This window comes from Oratosquilla oratoria, chromosome 3 (genome assembly GCF_046742065.1).
Source record: "Oratosquilla oratoria isolate Oo_2021 chromosome 3, ASM4674206v1, whole genome shotgun sequence".
NCBI lineage: Eukaryota > Metazoa > Arthropoda > Malacostraca > Stomatopoda > Squillidae > Oratosquilla > Oratosquilla oratoria.
This window is the reverse complement of record NC_134779.1, coordinates 87,801,891-87,807,827: the sequence shown is the minus strand read 5'-3', so window position 1 is coordinate 87,807,827 and position 5,937 is coordinate 87,801,891.

Below are 5,937 nucleotides of genomic sequence, written 5' to 3'. Positions count from 1 at the left end.
TCCATGACTCAACAATGAGCGTCCATGGCCTAACGATGATCGTCCACGGCTCAACGATGATCGTCCACGGCTGAACGATGATCGTCCACGGCTGAACGATGATCATTCTTGACTCAACAACGTCCATGGCTCAATAATGATCGTTCTTGACTCAACGATGATCGTCCACGGCTCAACGATGATCGTCCATTGCTCAACGATGATCGTCCATTGCTCAACGATCATCATCCACGGCTCAACGATGATCGCCCACGGCCCAACGATGATCGTCAATGGTTCAACGATGATCGTCCATGGCTCAACGATGATCGTCCACGGCTCAACGATGACCGTCCATTGCTCAACGATGATCTTTCTTGACCACGATTGGGGTACAACCGCACATGAAAAATCCCTTATACCGGGCACGTCCACAAAAACTTGAATCGTCATCTGGGCACGGTTTCGAAAGTGTATATTTTTAATAGTTAGATATATATATATATATATATATATATATATATATATATGTATATATACGTATATATGCATATATATATACATACATACATATATATATATATATATATATATATATATATGACTGTATTTTGAACCTGTCATTCAAATTTTGGACAGTAATACTTTATGTGCTTTAGGCTATGGGATATCACAGTAAAATTATAAATCCTGTTGATATTGGGGTCTCTTTTTAAATTTGAAAAAAAAAAATCGAGTAAAAATAGTGGTTTAATTAGGGTTTTATTTATGGTGCTATGGTTAATTGTAAGGTTCGTTAAAGCCATGTTAACTTTAAAGGAAGACACATCTCTTCGCATAACTTAAGCTGATAAAAGGTTATCATGGATAAAAGTGATTATGATAACAAAGTAATTCATCTATATGATAAAAACACTTATTCTGAACTTTACAAAGATCCTAGTGACACAGTTGATAATAATTCCCATAAAGAATTAAGAACATCACTTAAAGGTAGAGAAGATTTGATTAAATGTTTCTCTACACAAATTCCTTCAACACCTTATTTGTATGGGCTAATAAAAGGCCAAATCATGCCATTAGACTCATTATCATTTCTGTAGGCTCTGTAAGCTATAGGCTTTTTAAGTGGCTTGTGGCAAAGCTTTCTCCATTTGCAGGCACTATTTCTAACTCATTTATTTAGAATAGTGAAGACTTGATTAAAAAGGTTAAATCTCTCAACATTGATTATCCTTACAATTTAGTATCGATGTTACTGGGCTTGTTACTCATGTCCCAATTCAAGAGGTTTTAACCTTTCTCCCAAATATTCTAGGTAACAGTATTGATGGTACCCCGTGTAACTTTTTTTATGAAATTAATAAGTCTGTGTGTAAATAATTCTTCTTTTGTTTTTGAGGGGAAATATTATACACAGACCTTCGGGATGGCTATGGGAAATCCTCTTTCACCGGTTTTAGTTAACATCTACATGGAATATTTTGAAAAATATTTATTACCAACCATTAAAGATGAAAAAGTTATTTGGTTCAGATATGTAGACGATGTTTTGTGTTCCTGGCCTAATAACCTATCTATTGATGATTTCCTTATTAATCTAGATTCACTGGTACCCTCCATTAACTTAACTCTTGAAATAGAAAAAAAACAACAGTTTGCCCTTTTTAGATATTGAAATAATTAGAGATAATGGTACTCTGGAAACAAAAATCTATAGAAAACCTACCAATATTCTTTCCTATGTTAAGTTTTATTCCAATCACCATATCAATGTAAAAAGATCAGTTTTTATTTCCATGTACTCGAGAGCTTACAGGATTTTAGATCCTGCATTTATTGATGACAAGATTAGAACTATCTGGAATATTGAGAAAAAGTTAAAATATCTCACTCATATTCTTAATCAATGTAACAATACCACCAAGAAACGCTTTTACAAAGGTTGCAATCAAGAACAAGGAAACCATTAACAACTTAATGCACTTGTTCTTCCTTTTCATGAAAATTTTCTTGGTATTGTCAACCTACTCAAGAAATTGGATATCGAAGTAGCTTTTAAATATGACCACACCATTAAGAAAACTTTAATTAAGAACAGCCCTCCTAACAACAACGGTGTGGTCTACAAAATTCCTTGCCAAGATTGTAACAAATTTTATATTGGACAAACTGGGAAAAACTTGGAAACAAGGATTTCCCAACATAAATATAGTGTGAGATCTGCCCAGGAAAATAATGCGTTATTTCAACATAAACCATCATACAACCATCATATTGATTGATCTAAGGGAACAATTTTAGCCAAAGGAAAAAGCCTACAAGAAAGAAATATAATAGAATCCTGCTTAGTATCAAGCACGTTTGATAAAAATATAAACTTAAGCTATGGACATTTTAAATATGATAAATTGGTTACCCAAATGATCACTAAAATGTTTCCGCAAGATTGAACCTTATGTGTTGGTCAGGTCGATACAGGTAAGGTCACCCCCCTCTCCACATAGTATTGTCTCCCCCCTATGGTTGCTACCTGATACTTATATTTAAACACAACTCTGTATCTCTGTCATTTAGTCTGAAGATGTAATATACAAAAGTACTTACTGTCTACAAGTTTCCCTTCTCCTGTGGTTATTTTGCATATATATATATATATATATATATATATATATATATATATATATATATATATATATATATATATATGACAAGTAAATGAAAACTAATCCCTTATCATTGAACTATATAAGTGATATGATGTAAGTAATAAAAATAAACAATGATCAAATCTATAATTCAGAAAAATCAGTTAAAATATGAGATATATAAGAAACTATATGAGGGGAAATAGAATTGTGAAATTGGGTACCTAAACTTCATGTTCAGTGCGTTGACCAGTGTAGTACAAAACAAACATGAATATATGTTGGTGTGTTACGGTTCAATATTTTAGGATACAAGTTGTTGTTTAATAGGATTACTTCAAAAGGGAAAGAAATTAAATCTTACCAAAAGAAAGAAATAATGATATATCATAAATGGATGATCAAAACATGAAAAACAAATCTGTAAAAATACTCCGAAAACAGTAGCAGAGGGAGAAAAAATTGTCAAAGAATGAGAAATAAAGAAAAAAATATTTGGGTTGTAGAGAAGCTGTGAAAACGATGACAGAACCTATGAATATACAAAAGACACAGCATGAACACACGGACACCAGAGAGAGGGAGAAAGCGTTGAATATTCATAAGCGTTAAGCGTAACTTTTTTTTTTTTTATCCAGTTAAGAGAATAAGCTGGTTTTGTAGGAAATATGGCTCCTAGTAGTCGGGAATACTAATAAAAATAGTGGATTTAAAAAAAAAAAATACAAACATAAGGAAGAATAAAGAAGAAAGGACAAAGGATAGGATGTCTCTCTGTCAAACGATAAGCTTCTATACCAAGTAACACCATAAATTATTAGAGGTTACACGTAAGCAATCAAAGAAACATCCAAGTATCCAAGAAATTTTACATTTCATCATCAATAACGAATGCTTCTATCCTTGGAACTATTACCCTGAAGAGATGCAGTCACAGGTGTGGTATAGGAAACATTTATAAAGGGTAAAAGATAGGAGGGATGATGAAGTTGAGACGAAACAATTTTGTTCTTTGAATGAGATTAGTTTCCAAACATAAAAGAATGCTACGTGAATCTGGTCCATAAAAGTGTCACTAGATACCCCGGAAAACATACATTAGTATGCTGAAAGTCAGATATAAGTACCTAAAATTCACCAACTAATTCTAAGAAACTAAGTTATTCAGAAGACTCCCAGTGTAGTTTTATCTCAACAAGAGATGCATGAATAAGCTAAAAGACAAACGCCAGAATATTTTTATGATATGTATCAGAACCTCAACAGACCCCCTCCGGAAGACGTAGTTTTGTCGAATACAAAAAATGGTGCCGAGAGTCAGATAAGATAATCAAGTTAGATTGATACACATTAGGTCTAACATGAATAATCAAAAGGGAAAACATAAAACAAGATTCTGTTTCCAAGAGAAAGACACAATATGAACAAACATAGATGGTTCACCACTACTGTATTACTGTGCATTTTTTTTTTATACCTAAGACAATGTTATTCTGCTGCTGGAGGGTCTCATCAATCGAAAAGAGTTTTGATCAATCGAAAGTTCATTCAGTTCCTCATCCGAATAAAGCTGCCTGGCTTTTGTAACAAATATGCCTAAACAGGACGGCACGGTATTGAAGAAATTAATGGACTGGGAAAAGTCATGGGACGAGGAGAAGGGTCTGGGGACGTAGAGGGGTCGTGCGTGGAGATGGGGGAACGGAGACCGAGGCGTTGGGAAGGTAGAAGGGGCACCATGAAGTAGAATGAAACCGAAGTGAGAAGAGGCGGGTACCTAAAGAGTACTATGAAATGGAACAGACTGATGGATGGGACATGAAATCGAACAGAGGAATAGGAATGAGGAATAAAGGAATAGGGTAGACATATAATAGAATGTAGAGACATTTGGAAATATAAATAAAAACAAGGAGTGCGAGGAAAAGATACAACGAGAATAAACTTTCATACCTTGATGTGTCATCTATTTTTTTTTTTTTTTTTTTTTTTTTTTTTTGCAAGTATGCTTTCTGCACCATATTCTTATCCATAATCTTAGTTATCCTTCCCATAATTCATAGAAATTGCTTGGAAATGTAAAAATGTTTTTGTTCGTTTGATTTTCCCATTTTATTCTTTCAATTGTGGCATAATTTGATATGATACATGCACGATATATGCTTCATAATACACTCTTATAAGTAATAGATAAAAAAGCTGCGGATATTGAAAAAAACTGTGTGTGTGTGTGTGTGTGTGTGTGTGTGTGTGTGTGTGTGTGTGTGTGTGTGTGTGTGTGTGTGTGTGTGTGTAATAATCCCTTTAGGAAATGTGTTATAATAAAGATAGACATAAAAATAGTGGAGTGAATGAGAAAATGATGACTAGGGATGAAAAAAGAACCATGGGCGAATGAAGTTTCCTGTGTAACGAAAAAATAACATAATATTGGGATACATACATTTCACACTACCAATACCTTCAGGAGGAATAAGCCGGCAAAGACGTATTCAAATGGGATGAAAAATAGCGTATGAGAAATGTAAGGACAAATATATATATATATATATATATATATATATATATATATGTATATATGTATATATATATACATATATATATATATATATATGTATATATACATATATATCTATATGTATATATGCATATATATAAATATATATATATATATATATATACATATATGTGTGTGTGTGTGTGTGTGTGTGTGTGTGTGTATCTAAATATAAATATATATACACACATATATATATATGTATATATGTATATATATATATATAATATGTATAAGTATAAATATATATACACATATATGTATATATATATGATATATATACATACACATACATATACCAAGGCTTTTTCCCCCTTCCAAGGGAGGTAGCCAAAAAGGGAAAGGCATAAAAACACTCCCACCCATTTCATCCCTACATACACTCCACACCCCTCCCACCCTTCCTCTCATCTGAGCACCTCCTGGATGACGGGTCATCCCTGCACCCTGCCCACCGCCCTGGGTCAGAAGCAGTGTCGCAAGACACAGTACATCCACAGCAAGGCCGCTTCATTTAATCGGCGACCCCCCCTCTCCGTCCCCCTTTGCATATATGGCGAGGACGGGGAGAAATCCCTTCGGGCTGCGTCAAAATTTACTCACACATTCCTCCTCATGCAGTCACAACATCATCCATATACAACCATTCTCCACTCACCTCTGTCTTCCGTCCTCTACCTTCCTTCCTCAACAGACATTCCCCTCTTCCCCAAAGCCCCCTTCACCCCATCCATCCACCTCATCCTAGGACGT